Genomic DNA, 17,119 nt, shown 5'->3' with positions numbered 1-17,119 from the left:
TGGCCATTTTCCTTTTTACTTCTAGATTTAAAACAAAATACATATCAAGCTGGATTGTAATTATTGACTTATTCCTGAATGGGTAATTAAGGCACGAAAGAGAATTAAAAGAAATAAATATCCTAAGTGCCATAATTCTGTGGGATGTAGGCTGTTCCTACAGGTGTCAATAGATATTTGGACTTGCTAATGCATATATCGGCTTGACATATATCTATTGGAAAGGGTCCATCATTTATACTGGTTGTTTTAAAATAAGTTGGTACCCATCAGGTTTTTTTTTTTTTTTTGTCACAGAGAAGACTACCACATCAAAATGAAGCAAAAGATCCACATCATTTGTACAATGTACATTCATATAATAAAAGGACATAGAACTATACATTTTGGTCATTTCAAGAGGATTATATTTTCCATTTGTAAGAATCAAGCTTTTCAATAACAATACACATCAAAACTGATGGGTGCCAATCATTTTGATACAGCCTGTAGTCATTTCAACTTTTTAACATGTTTCATAATTATTGTGATTGCACATTCTACAACATGAATTTGATATATACCTGCACATAAAAAGAATGTGTCAGGATTTTGTTTAAAAGAAGGGTAAAATTGAAATGTCTTTATTTTCTGTTTGATTTTGCAGCAAAGGATTTTAATGATATATTTGCCTGCTGTTGAATAAATGTAACAGTTGATGTTACGGGGTGAATGTCACTAAGATCTGTTATATATTTAGTAACTCATTGTAAAGTTACAAATTGTCTGCTACCATGGTAACTTTAAGATGGGTTTCTATTTCATGTAAAGTTACAAGCAGGCTATAATCAGTGTAACTTTAGAATGGGTTTCTATTGTATGTTTCAGTAGCTCTCCTACTGACATAGCCAATACCTCAGTGTAACTTTACAATGGGATTCTATTATATGTTAAGTTACAAGCAGGCTATAGCCAGTGTAACTTTACTATGGGTTTTCATTTTATGTAAAGTTACAAGCAGGTTATAACCAGTGTAACTTTAAGATGGGTTTCTGTATACATAGTCATGTTACTTATGATGCATGGCATGGTTTATGCAGCCAACCCATATTAACTAGTGCATCATAAATGTTTGTAAAATTCACCCCAAGCCTGATAAATACTCAGTTATCCAAATTTGAATGTGTGCATTTTGCATTGTTGTAATAACACATAATTGTATATACAAATGTGGCATATAAAAAGTCTACCTAAGTGTATATATGATATAGTTTACATACAAAAATATTATGAAAATTAGTTGTTGTTCAGTTCCTGTGTGTATTCTATACCACCAGACCATTCCTGCTTTAGTGTAACTGACAGGTTGTATACCACGTCACATAACCATGGTAACAGTTACCATGGCGATATATGTGTGTTCTCTCAGAGCAGCTGAGAACTGCTGAAGGAAAAAAGAAAGGTTTTGTGGCCAAAAGTACTGTCTAAAAAGCACAAATATAACTTTCATGCCTAGTTGTCAATTTTTGTTGTTTGTTTTGTTAATTTTGGAGATTTAATTGGCGAGGTCAATAAACTAGAGATGACAATGATGTAATCTTAAGTTCCCATGATTTCTATGTAGCTACTGCTTATGAATATTCATGAGGACTGATCTATCACATGACATCAAACTGAAGAGTACAGGCTGGTAACATACTATAACAAAAGGAACTGCAAAAATGGCAAATTTGGTTTATTTTTTACACTTCTCTAATATTGGAGTGCCTTTTGTTGTGGTACGTTATTTACCCAGTGATTTTGAAATCAGAAAGTGTGTGTTTTGCTGAAAAGATGATTCTTTAGCTGAATATGCTTCTTAAAAAACAATGTGCGTCTACTTTCAAAGGACAGGTTCTAAGATGTGGAATTTACCGTCAATTGCAAAAATGTGATGTCATCTATTTCTATGCCCATGCTGTATAATTAAGGTGGTTGGTTAATGGAATACCATGGCAACAGAAAGTATAATAGTAGCCAGGTAGAATTCAGATGGACACATTTTGCTCTGAACTACTCCAAATAGTTTGGCTCTTTTTAAAAGCCAAAACTTGAAAATGGTTCTATTGAATCATGAACAATATTTGAATTGGCCTTGTACATATCCCAATGGTATGTATACTTATGCGAAGTGTTTTGATCCGGGTGAACCCAGGTGATAATGTGTTTTTAATCATGGTTACCCCAAGGTGATAGGTGATGTAATCCTGGTTAACCCAGATGATAGATATTTGAATCCTGGTTAACCTTACTTCACCCTGATTATTAAGGACCACTTAATAGTAGTATTTGCATGAATTTTTCCACTGCGACAAACGCTTTGTTCTGCAGTGCAATTATCTATTCTCTGCTCATTTGTGCTCAAATGATTCTGCCTTGTTTGGCCTTCTTGGCACTTTGTCACACATTTGCTGCAGCAGAAAAATGCATTTGTTTGTGGCATTGGCAAAAAGCATGCAAAGCATTGACCTATCTACTGGCCTAATATGAATTCAAGGTAAGGTGTTATCAGTGTTGTATAGACACTATATTGTTATGAGTTTGGCAGAATACCAAATAACGATTCGTCTTGGTTAAATTCATGTTACGCATGAAATCTCTTGAATATGAGGGATCAGATGGAGCAGCAATGCAAGCTAACCCTGTATGCCGCAATCTTTGGCTCACTTATCACATTGAATAAATAAATTGTGCAGTTACCTATTCTGCCCTCTGACTCTCTATCCCTATCTTTCTGATCCCCAGTCCTCTAATTCAAGAGCATTAATGTGTAAAATGAATTTAACAAAGACAAATCGCTATTAGGCATTATGCCAAACTCATAATGATATAGTCAGTGGGAAATGAAAGGAAACATGTTTGAAAATACAGGAGTTTGCGAGAGATTTGTATTGCTTTGAAAAGATATTTTAACCCCATGAATACTACTGCTTTCTCACAGTGTCCCTGATTGGTTATAACTTGATATCATCATCTGAGTAACCAATCAGAATATAGCTTTTAGATCTCTTGGCAAATTTAAGCTTAATCCCTGTACGCTCTGCAGATTATCTAAGCATATCTGTGATTGGCTCAATACATGATATAGCCCTCTTTGTAATCAATCAAAATAGTTATTAGATGCTGATAATTTAACCAGTAGTGCTCATGGGAGAAATATTCTGAAATAAACTGAGTTCAAAAAGAAACTTATAATTTTTCACAAGGTCATATCTTGAAATCCTGTCTATCAAATTGAACCAAAATTACACACAGATTTACTTCAATACTCTACTCTTAACACATGTCAGTAACCAAGCAGTTATCCAACTGACACAACAGCAAAATGCACTGACATGGGACAGATTTCTGGACCACATTCACAGCCCAGCCCTGTTTCATGAAAAAAGTGTATGAAAAGCAGAAAGCAGCACCGTTTTATCATCTGTGCAAGGATCTTGTGTGCATTCTCACAGATTTTTTGTCCTGGGTGCCAAATGTTGGGTTGTGAAAGTGAAGGAAGTCCAGGAAGCTGTCCCATGACAGTGCATTTTGCTGTTGTGTCAGTTGGACAACTGCTTGGTTACTGACATGTGTTTTGAGTAGAATATTAAGGTAATCCTGTGTATAATTTTGGTTCATTTTGATTGACAGTATTTTAAGATATGACTTTATGATTCAAAAGTTGTAAAAAATTATAAGTTTCTTTTTGAGCTCAGTTTATAAGGCTCTGTTGCCAGGCTCTGTTGGTACATGAATAAGTTGGTGTGTGTTTTAGCATGGTTGATATATGATCATAAGGGGTCACTAAACAGTGCCCCCTGGTGGATAAGAAACTGTTTGAATTATAAATAAGATTGTTACCATAACCACTAGTTTCATACAATTGTATAAAATTATTGTAATTTTTGGTAAATTTTGACAATCCCGGTGTTTATTGTTACACACTGTTTTGATGATTGTTAAGTGGCCAGATTTTGTGCTTAGCCATTTTTTGTGACATGTAAACTTGGTTTATAATATATGATCATAATGTGGTGATATCTTTATTGTTAACTTAGTTAAGGTTAGTTAACTTGGGTTTACTTTCAGTTCAACTGAACTAAACCAGTGGTAAACTTAGTACAGAATGGATATTTTCGCTTTAGTTTATTTTTGAGTTAAACTGATATACACCAGTGGTTAACTTAGTTATAGTGGAAAATATGGTTTTAATCCAGTTCAACTGAATTAAATCTAATGTTAACAATCAACCTAGTTCAGATTGATAACTAGGTTCTACACAAATGGAACTGAATTAAAACTCAGTGAAGAACCTTAGTTTAGGAAGATAACTTGGTTTTACTCTAGTGCAACTCAATAGAATAGAGAACACAGCAAAAACAATATAAGTTGAATAAACACAGATGTAGAAACCCCAACAACCTAGTCCGATGTAGAGGACAAGTTAACAAGTTAAGATATATTTCAAAACTAAGTTAAGATATATTTTAAAACCAAGTTAAGATATATTTTAAAACCAAGTTAAGATATTAGTTAAGATGTTAACCTTTGTGTACTATATTATTGAAATGCCTGTATATTATCTCCTGCTAATGTAGGTCAACAATGTTATATACTGAACTCAGGAGACTGACCATCAATACTGATTGATATGATTGATAACGTATGTAATAAAACATATTGTCATTACCCAATGATATAATGGAATACTTTTACTGGGATAGAGTGATTATTTTTATGTGTTGGAGATAAATCAATAATTTATACAGGCTTACCTGATTTGATATTTAACAGTCCTCGAAGTAAACTTTGTAAATCCAATGATATGTACTTAAAGTGTATATAGCTGGGATGAAAAGTCGACGATCAATTCAAAATTTTGACCTTTCATATTGAAGATATACATTTTTTCCCCTAAACGGCCTAAATGTTTTGGTGTTTTTAGGAAAAATCTATATGTTTAATTCGAAAGGTCAAAATGTGCAATTCATCATCGGCCTTTCATCCCACTAGTACATACAATTTTAGTACATATCATTAGATTGTTAACAGCCATTGTCGGTAAGAATGGGACCGAAATGGGACTTTGTGATTCAAGTGCGTCATGGATTTTCTTTTAAAAAAATAGGATGATGCAACATCAGTCCCAGAAACTACCCCAAAAATTTTAGCTTCCTCGCTCATTTCGTTTGTCCGAAAAAAATCATTGAAATTTTGGCCCCATAAACATCGTTAAATGGTTTATCAATTAGCAGCCACTAGAAAATTGTGCGCCAACGTTGGCCCAGTGAAAAGAAAACATTTTTTGAATCCTTTTATGGGTATCATTACAATGACACAAAAAAATGGTTGGGTTACCATTGGCGCCTCGTAATAATCAAGTTTAAAATATTAGTGAAAAGCGCCCTCGTGCTGTTTTATGTGGCTTTAAACTCATTGCGCCATTAAGCACCCATGAAAAAAGCAAGTTGAAATGGATAAACTAATTATTTAGAATCAAATGCGAATGCAAAATTGATGGGTGCTTGTTGGCGCAAGAAGAAAATGGGAGGTCAAAGGTCAAATTTTCTAATTTTGAGCCATTTTCACGCCTCATTAATTTCATGCGCCAAGGTCGAAGAACAGAAAAAGTGGTGTTCAGTGGTAAACAAACTGTAACTCTACTAAAAGAAGCAGTAAAAGGCTTGGGTCCTGTTGGTTTAGTATTTTTTATGATTTTCTAAATATCATCTAAAAGGCAAGTAAACTGTAAATAATATGCCATGCGTACTATATGCGAACTTTAAGCGTCCTCTACTAGATATGCCAACAAGTACCCATGGTGTTTTAACTTTAGTTAGTTTATTCAAGTGCTGTTGCTTGCATTTCTGTGGAAATAGGTGTGGGCTCATGTTGGCGCAAGGATATTTTAAGGGTCAAAGGTCACTTCAAAATCACAAAATGCTACTTTTATGTTAGTTTGTGCGACCAATATGCAATCTTCAAGTATCCATTTCTCGATGCGCCAACAAGTACCCATGGTGTTATAACTTCATTTAGTTTATCCAAGTGCTGTTACTTGTGTATCTGTAGGAATATGTTTGGGCTCATGTTGGCGCAATGATATTCTGAGGGTCAAAGGTCAATACAAAAAACTCAAAATATGAGAAATTGCATTCTTTGAGTGTTGGTAATTTCAATGGCAACAAGATCCCATAATTTTTTCACTACCTATAACCTATGCCAACTCGATTTTATTAAATTTCTTCATAAAAATCCTTGGGATAATATTGGCATATGAATATTTAAAGAGCCAAAAATTATAAGTATGTGACCAACTTCTGCATTTTTATTTAAAATGCAGAAGTTACAAGCTTAATATTATTATCTGGCCAATTCTCGCGATTCCAAATACAGCGCGCCACCAACGACGGCAGTGAAAATTGGCATTTCCCGTGTCTGGGGTCGACATCCTTTTTCATCAACCATAGCTGACCCCGGGAGCTGACCATGTTTGTGATTATTACTCTAAAAACACAATGTTTCGTAGTACATTTTGAAATTTTTTGAGACTTCTGTGTTGAAGTGAAATATTGCAGTTTGATATTCATAGATGTCCTTTTCTAAAACCCGCAAACTTGATGTTGATACTAGGTGTTAACTTTTTGTTATCCCATTTTCTAAAACCGCCCTTTTTTGTTTTTAAACTTTACGATGCTTTTCAGCCCGATACGCGCGAGCCTAGTCAATGCGAAGTAGGCCTACTAGGCCTGTCCTTTTCTTTTTAATGGAAAACGCATAGGTTTTATTTTGGTTATTAGAATAAATGGTTTTAATTCTTTCTGAATTTATTGTTTGTTCAATACGATAATAATATAACACCAACATCCATACTATAGGTGTTGCGTTTTTGTAATCGGCCTACATTTACTAAAAATGTGGGTTTTTTTGGAACGAAGGCGCTTATAGCGGCCCGCCGCGCGGGATAGGCCTACAGCAAAGAAATTCAAGAAAATTTTAAAAAGATTCTTAATACTCATTACTTATAAACATGCATCACATTGGTTTGCCGTTTTTGTTATTATTGTAATTGTTTGATTTGTCCTTATCTTATGTTTAGCCTAAATTTGTATTTTTAATTATATTACTATCAAACATTAAAAAAATTACGATCGCAATAAAAACACTTTGTAGGCATAGCTTACCTCATAAAAATAGCATTTATTTTTTGTTAATATTTCAATTTGAGACTTTAATGCATAAGTTCAACAATACCTCATAGAGTTCTAGCATTATAATAAAGATGAAGAAAGTTTCAAACTGCAAAAGAGTACATGAATTTTAAAAGATCATTATTTTAAGGCATATCAAGAAAATCTGCATGAAAAAACTTTATAACTTTAGAACCAAGTATGCTAGACCTTTGGTGTTTTCAATTTAAAATGATAGCCTAATTACAGTAACACAGTTTTCAAAAATGCCTCCTTTGGCCCCCATGAACCAGATCGTGTCACAATTAAGGTTTAAATTTGACAATTGTCATGCCTGATTTTAATATTAATTCATGATTCTTTTTCATATTTTATTTTTACTTCCGCTTTCTTGCATGTCATACCATCTTTATTTCATCTTTCCCCTTTAATAATTCATAACCCAAGGAAATTTACTCTTAATGTAGGCCTAGCCCTACTCCCAAATAGCACACGTTGGTTGGAATGAGTTTCTTTTTAGTCATATTATCGGTCGGCACAACATTGAAAAATCAAACTTTTTCGACTAAATATTCAATTGGACAATTTTAAACACCTAGCACCTAGGCCTAGGCCTGTACATGTTTTTTTTTAAAGAAAAAGAAAATGGGAAAGATTAAAATCTTTCCCATTTTCTTTTTCTTTCTCATGAAATTATAAGTCAACACTGTGAAAAGAACTGAACTGTAGTGTAGTCCAACCTTTACGGCATTGTGGACTTTGAAAATGAAAACGTGCCTATTCATACAGAAGGGTAGGCATATTCGAGCTCCCGCACCAAATTTATTGAGGGGGCTGAGTCCCAAGCCCCCGGTTCATAAGCCTATGTAATTTTGTTGACAGGTTTATTTGTTTAGTGCAAGTATATATTTTCTCCCGACATTATACATTGGGGCCAAAGTGTTTTATTTATAGGGCTATATAGACCTTTCATGATCATACAGTAGGCCTACATCATGCTACAAAGAGCGTTTCAAAACGTCACACGAAAATGCTTATAATATCTATTCAAGTTTGTTAAAAAGGTTATAAATGTAAAACATCTCGATAGGCCTAGGTTAATAATAAAAATAAAAATAAGACAAGCGTTCAAAACATTTATGAAAACCAAACGCTTTTATCTTAATCATATGTATGGTAATAATTATGGGAAAAGTTATCCAATCAAGAAATAAAAAAGGCACGAATTTGAGTTTTAGATTAAATTACCTGTTTGAAATTGTCTTGCATCAAAAGCATTTGCTATTATCAACTCGAAAATTGACATTTTGACATCGGGTTTATAGGCCTAGATGGTCGATCAGAGACATCAAAATTTTTGACATCGAGTTTTAACCGTAGATGGTTGAATAGGAATAGAGTAGGCCTACATTTGAAATTCGAAAACGTTTTAATCGTATTAAAAAAAATGCTTTACGCTGTCCATGCTGTTAAAATATGTATTGAATATTGAGAATTAGGCCTACTTAACTTAAAACGAACAAGGTTTAAAAATTGTTTTTTTTTAAGGATATATATAAAGTAGGCCTATCCCCAATCATATGTTTCACTGTTTTCTTTCCTTGTAAACGAGAGCCTAAAGTATTTTCCCAAGCGCCTCGGATCGGGCTCGGAAAAGTTTGAAAATAAGGGTTTAATTGATGCCCATTATTTTGTGTGGGAATAGGCCTAACACTCTGAACATTCACAGAGGTAGGCCTAAACCATGACTGTCGAAATTAACTTTAAAAAGGAGGCAGAAATGAAAAAAAAAAATCGTCGGAGGGTTGAATCAACAGCTGTTCATCATCAACGTAAATAAACAAAAGTGGTTGAGTAATGAGTAATCGATAGCAACACTCGTTTCCGTTTCCTTGGTCGATGGTTCATCGTCGACGCGTCATGGATGTCGACTTTTACCCATGATGCTCTGCGCGAAGTAGATCAGCCAGTCGTGATCGTAGGTGGCGCGCTGTATTTGGAATCGCATCAATTCCACCGTTACGGACGTTACAGATACATGCAACTTGCAACTTTTAAGTGAATAGCACACATGTTTGATGTTAGGGAGCGATCGTTATTTATGGCAGGGGGAATGGGTAAATTTAGGGGGAACACAAATTTTTTTGTGATCTTGAGGGGGGAACCTGAAATTTTAGTTGAACCAGGAGGGGATTGTTAAATTTTAAATGGAGAAAATTGGGAAAACAAGGGGAACGCGAAAATTTTGAGCGGACGCGAGGGGGAACGCGAAATTTTTTGTCGATATTTTTGCCAAAACACCCATTCCCCCCCCTGCCGTAAATAACGATCGGTCCCTTAGGATAACACTTTATATCTTAGTATGCTACTAGTACACACTCTAATGTTGAATATAATGAAACAATTTTTGTTTTGGCTTTCTTAGTTAATTAGCTACAGAAATTAGAAACAAGCGTTACGGACGTTACGCGAAAGTGCCTGCCATTTTGACAGATGGTACATATCCTTAAATCTCCAATCAGTTCTGTGTTTTATTTTTTTCTGTTAACTATATTGAGCAAGCCCTGACTCCATTCTATGTAAACATGAAAAGCAAGTTTGAAATTAATACTCCTGTATCGTCCTACACTGTTGATTTCGTGTTACGGACGTTACATTTTATCTCAAATGTAATGTCCGTAACGTTTTTCATAATGAAAAGAAACTGTCAAGGTGCTTCCTCAGATTTTTTTCTTTACTATCTGGAAGTAGGTCTGACATCAATCTATGGAGGCATGATTAGCAAATTTGAAATAAATGCTCCTGTTTTGAGCAATAATGTTCCAAAATTTTGTTACGGACGTTACAAAAAGGCACTTTTGGCATGGAATTGGCCATATGAAGATCAATATTGCATTTTGACTGCAATGAATCAATATACTTGTAGCATGTGCAGGCTTATAATATTTTGGAGTTCCTAAATATTTTTGTAAACTATGAAAACTTAAAATGTGTACCTTCCACTTGGTTTGTTGTGGATGGTCACATGATCTGAAAATGCAGGGTAAGTTTCGATTTATCACATTCTGCATTCAACAAAATTAAAGTGTTATATTCTTAAATATCACTGTGCCATGAGCATCCCATTGTTTGTAATGACTTCAACAAGCAAATATACACTCCATTGGAGGTAGAAATTGGGACAATGTTTGGTTGTTTGCGCACATTTTCACAGTTGCACAAACTCGCAAAAAAGTTGCTCTTTGTGCTTTAGGATTGACCTTTGACCCTTAAAATATCCTTGCGCCAACATGAACCCAAATAAATTTCTACATAAATGCAAGGAACAGCACTTAGATAAACTGATTGAAGTAAAAACATTATGGGTACTTTTTGGCACATCTAGTAGTTGACGCTTGAAGATTGCGTATTGGTTGCAGGAACTATCAAAAAGTAGCATTTTATGGTTTTGGATTAACCTTTGACCTTAAAAATATCCTTGTGCCAACATGAACCCATATTAATTTCTACATAAATGCAATTGATAGCACTTAGATAAACTGATTGAAGTAAAAACATTATGGGTACTCTTTGGCACATATAGTAGTGGATGCTTGAAGATTGCATATTGGTTGCACGAACTATCATAAAGCAGCACTTTATGGTTTTGGATTAACCTTTGACCCCTAAAACATCCTTGCGCCAACATGAGCCCTAACTAATTTCTACATAAATGCAAATAACAGTACTTAAATATGGTGAATTAAATAAAAACACCACGGGTACCTGTTGGCGCGTCCTGTTGTGGATGCTTGAATATTGATGGAACCCCTATTTGGTCTATTATTTACTATTTACTAGGCTTTAGGGTGATATTTAGAAAATCATTAAAAATACTAAACCAACAGGACCCAAGCTTGTTTCTGTTTCTTTTATTAGAGTTATAGTAACGTTTCTTTACTACTGAACACCACTTTTAATGTTCTTCGACCTTGGCGCACAAAATTAATGAGGCGTGAAAATGGCGCAAAATAAGAATATTTGACCTTTGACCCCAATTTTCTGCTAGCGCCAACGAGCACCCATCAATTTTGCATAAATTTGCATTTGCTTCAAAATAATTAGTTTATCCATTTCAGCTTGCTTCTTATATGGGTGCTTAATGGCGCAACGAGTTTCAAGCCACAGAAAACAACACGAGGGCGCTTTTCACTAATATTTTAAACTTGTTTTTTACGACGCGCCAATGGTAACCCAACCATTTTTTTGTGTAATTGTAATGACACCCATAGAAGGATTCAAAAACTGTTTTCTATTAACTGGGCCAATGTTGGCGCACAATTTTATAGTCATTGCTAGATGATCAACCATAAAACGATGTTTTGGGGGCCAAAATTTCATTATTTTTTTGCGGACAAATGAAATGAGCGAGGAAGCTAAAACTTTCGGGTTATTTTCTTGGACCAATGTTGCATCATCCTATTTTTTTTAAAGAAAATTTATGACGCACTTGAATCACAAGAGTCTGAATCTTACAGACAGTGGCTCTTAAATATCAATTTTTAATCATTTGCCATATAATGCGTATTATATCGCGAATTTCAAAAAAATCAAAATTATTTGATATCAGAAGGACATCCTTCGTATTCAGAATGCAATTCGATATGTCTGATGTGCTCTCAAAAAAAACAAAAAATACTGTCCAAACTCTCATACCAGAGCCCTTAAAACATAAAATGTTGTCCCTTTCAAACATTCATGCAAAAAGAACTTGTAAATGTTTCTTGTAAATGTGAGTCCTAAATGACATTTATACTGTGTGATACTGGTAGTCTACAGTGTTTTTACCATCAAACAACTGAAGAGCTTTGTTGCAAAACCCCTTACATCCACTTGAGCAATTTTGAGAAAACATCAAAAAATCATCAAAAAAAGTATATCTTGATCGGATAATGGGGTTTGCAAAAACGCGCAACTAAGCATTTTTTTGGGATGCTTGGGCAGGATGAGCAAGTTTAAGGGGGATTTTACCCCTCCCAAGAAAAAGTATGCACATGGGGCGGAAATGACTCCTCTTATATCAAGCCTTGGGATCTCCGTTATAGAACCCATACCATTCCTCTTGTGTGTCAGCTTTATTTGTCTCAATATTTGAGTCCTGGATTTGAGTGCAGAGACAGCTAGGTCATGCTCCCTCCGAACCGCCTTTACATTTTGAACAAACAGATGCAAAGCTACTTGTTGGTTAACTGTTCCTCCTTTCCTATTCGTTCTTTACAAAGAAACAATCATGACGAAGTGATAATGTGAATTGTTTTCAGCCTTTTATTCAATATAAGACAGGAATGTTAACAATGGTTAATGGACAGATTCGTAATCAAATTGATTAATCAATGCTGAGACCATCTCAATGTTTTCACGCAAATGACGTCTTAAAATTATTGGTCTTTAAACAATGCTGTCCCATATATAGCATTCATATCTACATAGGCCCTACTAACAAAGTATGATGTTTTGCATAACTTTTATTTTGCATAAAGAAACACCGCGCGATGTGTGTTGTAAGGGTGCATACCACCAAATTAATGTCCCTCATCATTTATTAGACATTAGGATAATCATCCCTGAAAACAGAAACATACAGTCATGCAGCGTACACTTAAGTGTGAAACATGTGTTTGAACCTGAGGTATACTGGTATACTACTCTCAGGTTTGACCAAGAACACTAATTTATGCAGGATACACCCCATCCCGACGCCTATACGGTAGGTCTGACCAAACACGGAGAAGCTGAAGGTCACTCTACCCATAACCAGCATGCAAATCCCTCAGAATTTAGACAACCGCAGGTCAAGGCCGTGTAGGCCCTATGTGTTGTTCGGTATCGGCCGCTTTAGGGGCAGAATGGATCCATACGGTCACTGTTCTAATATTGTCTACCTTTCAAAGAATAATTTATATTATATGTAGCCTAATACTTTAGGATTGTGGAGACAGATACAGATATTGCTAATTCATTTGTTACATACACAGTCCGCTATATTTTGCCTTTTAAAATATAAGTTACCAATCATTGTGACATGCGCCCTTATTCACAAACACGAACTGCACGGGGTTTCCCAGCAAAACTTGTATTTTTTCATAGTGACCGTAAAGTATGATATTTTGCATATGCAAAACTACATATTTTGCCGAAGTATGTAGTTTTGCATATGCAAAACTACATACTTTTGGAAAGTATGTATTTTGCATATGCAAAACTACATACTTTTGGAAAGTATGTAATTTTGCATATGCAAAATATCATATTTTGCAAAGGTATGTGGTTTTGCACGCAGCACCATACTCCCATTACTATCATCACCTCAGCCCCGAATGCAGATTTGAGCTATTCCAGTTGATCTATACAACCCCCATGGAAGATCCATACAACCCCCATGGAAGACATGACCTTAATCTCCTACAAAGGTAACCCCATTTGTAATTCACACACCTTGTAGAAGATTAAGGTTGTGTCTTCCATAGGGGGCATGTATTTCAACTGGAATCGCCCATTACGAGATTTGAAAGCAGGTGTTCTTAGGCATCATTAGATATTTATGTCTGGTGAACACAGTCTCATACAAATGACATGTCGATTTGCGTCGCAGATTTCCGTTTATCGTTTCCTCATAGGGTAAAGTAAAGTGACCTATTTTAGATCAGCGGGTCATGTCTTTTTTCAATTCAGTAAAAATATTATTACCTAGCTGGGGGGTTTACACCCCCCAGCTAGGTATTGTAATCGTTCGGGTTCTTCCGCTGGCAACAAACCACTGTAATCTTCCCGTTTTCTTCCGCTGGCAACAAAGTGAAATTGCACATGTTTTTTTACCTTACACCCCCAGCTAGGTATTGTAATCGTTCGGGTTCTTTCGCTGGCAACAAACCACTGTGAAACCCTGACTTGATGCTATGTAAGAATTATTTGACTTGTGAAGATATGGTTTGGCCTTTTTAAATCATTGTTTTTAGCTGCGGGTGTTAGCTGCGGGTAGCAGCTCTATTAATAAGTCACCATGTCTCTCCGTCTGTTAGTCCGTCCGTTAGTCCGTTAGTAACAAACGCTAAAAAATGTTGTTACGTCTACATTGTTTGTCGCATGGCTATGATACTTGGTGAGGGGAGGGCCTATACCGGCCCCATACTGGAAAAGAGTTTCGTCCCGAAATTTGGGAAAATGAGGGAAATTGAGGGAAGTTAAGGGAAATTGAAGAGAATTAAGGGAAATTGGGATTATTTTTGAAGAGAATGAAGAAGGGAAATAGAAATTTGTTGTTCTTTTTTTTTTGAAATTTTTTTGTTTGAAATTGTTTTTTCCGAAATTATTTTTTTTTTCCGAATTTTTTTTTTTTCCAAAATTTTTTTTTTTTTGAAATTTTTTTTTTAAGAAAATTTTTTTTTTTGTGAAATTTTTTTTTTTTTTCGAATTTTTTTTTTTTTTCGATTTTTTTTTTTTTCCGAAATTTTTTTTTCCGAATTTTTTTTTTCCGAAATTTTTTTCCCAAATTTTTTTTTTTTTTTTTTTTTTGAAATTTTTTTTTTTTCCGAAAATTATTTTTTCATTAATTTTTTTTTTCCGAAATTTTTTTTTTTCCGAAATTTTTTTTCAAATTTTTTTTTTTTTTTTTTCCGAAATTTTTTTTTCCGAATTTTTTTTCCCGAATTTTTTTTTCCCGAATTTTTTTATCAAACTCAGTGACAATAAACTTGATGAGAAGAGTAACATTTTGGAATATTTTGCATGGATCAGGTCAAAGGTCAGCTGGGGTCAAATCTTCGAATTTCAATATCTGGACATCTGTAAGGGTACGGGCTCAATCTCGGCGACAACCTCATGACCAGGGGAACATGTTGGAACATTTTGCAGGGGGCAGGTCAAAGGTCAGCTGGGGTCAAATCTTCGAATTTCAATATCTGGACATCTGTAAGGGTACGGGGCTCAATCTCGGCGACAACCTCATGACCTGTGGAACATATTGGAACATTTTGCACGGGTCAGCTCAATAGACATCATTCTGGGGCCAAATCTTAGAATTGCGTTATCTGGACATCTGTAAGAGGTACAGGGCTCAAACTCGGTGACAACTCATGACCAGGGGTGAATTATGGAACATCTTGCAGGGGTCTGGTCAAAGGTCATCTGGGTCAAATCTTAGAATTGCATTTTCTGGACATCTGTGAGGAGTACCGGACTCAAAACTCGGTGACAACAAGCCTCATGACAGGGGAACATTTTTGGAACATTTTGCAGGGGTCAGATACCTCCACAACACCAACATGCCCCAGCTAGGTTTGTGGTCTATGACCACCATTTGCCTCTAGTTATTATTGTGCCGTGGTCAAGGGGAAGAATACATTGATCCCAAAACGAAAGGTATTCGTGAATTGATTTATATTTTCAAGTTGAACAAAAATCGCTGAAACTAGACTGCAATAATGATAATGAGAGTTTCTCGACACCTCAAATGCTCGTTTGTTTCAATTTACGTTTCACATTCGATGTTAAAACTTAAAGGAGTATTTCGTGATCCTAGCATCCTCTTTTTATGACATTTTTCAGTAGATGTCCACGAAAAAAGCATATTCCCAAAATTTCAGTTGATTCCAATTTTGCGTTTGCGAGTTAGGCATGATTATGTGTATTACACTGCTCCATTATAGACAATGCGTTGTAATTTCGTTCTGGTATACCAGAACGAAATTCAAATTTCACTTTATCTTTGCTAAACGAATTAATCTGCAAGAAATATTTTGTACATTATCATTATGTAGCCAGCGGTGTCCATTGATATAAAAATCTCAACTTTTTTCAACCTCAATCTCAACCTTAAAAAAAGTAAATAGGCCCCCGGGAATAGGCCCTAATGATTGTCTTTACATCAACAACTTCTCATTAGCACGTTGTAAAACGTTCTTGAAAATTTTGTGGCATTAAACTGACGGAGAGCAAAGATAAGTTTTTTGAGAGAATTCAGATTTTGAGCATAAAAACCCCTGGGTCTGATGGAAACTGAGAAAATATAGTTGACCGATACAAACAGTTGGAACCAGGCTCGTACGCAGGGGGGGTGCGGGGGGTGCGACCGCACCTCCCCAAATTTGCAAAAGTATACAAAAAGTCCCAAAATTTAAGAATTTACGAGCAAAAAAATCAGGTTTTTTAATGTTTTTTTGGTTTAGTAAAAAGATCCAAATTTGGGGGGGGGGGGAAAGTCAACTTTTCCCAAAATTGCCCCCCTTTGGAAAAAATCCACTTTTTCAAAATCAGCACCCCCAAAAAAATCCTGCGTACGGGCCTGGTTGGAACGAGTTTCTTCAAGTCAGTTTGGTATCACTCTTATGATTAATGTTCAAAAAGTGTCGCGGAACTTGCTTTTGAACAAAAAACTTACTGGCACGACCTAATCATTTTATTTGGTTAGTCAATTATTTATCCCATTTATTTGACATTAAAGTCAAGCGTATTTATCCCATGTTTTATTTATGCCTAGTCAATTACTTAAGTCCCATAATTTCAATATTTATATATCTAAAGATCAGTAACAACATGTTTTCTTATCCTGCTCTCCAAGTAGCCTGGTTATGTTTGTCATATTTGCAGTCCTTCCAAGCACTCCGAAAATAGTGCACAAGGTTATTTGCATTTCTTCTTACATACTTGTTATCAAATGTATATAAAACGATTTCAATTGTAATTGCATGTTTTCCTTTATGTCTGGTTCAATAACTCGTCATTATACTCTCATCGTGAATGCCACAGTTTGATTAAATCATTATACAACATACCTATGCCAACATGCGACGTGGAGGATGAGATCGATTTAATGATTAATGATATCTCTACGTATAAAGTATTGGTTAGTAACGCACAGAGCGTCATATTACTATAATAGATAACTATCGATT

This window comes from Amphiura filiformis, chromosome 4, assembly GCF_039555335.1.
Source record: "Amphiura filiformis chromosome 4, Afil_fr2py, whole genome shotgun sequence".
In the NCBI taxonomy this organism is placed as follows: domain Eukaryota; kingdom Metazoa; phylum Echinodermata; class Ophiuroidea; order Amphilepidida; family Amphiuridae; genus Amphiura; species Amphiura filiformis.
The sequence above is the reverse complement of the archived record's forward strand: the minus strand, read 5'-3'. Positions refer to the sequence as shown.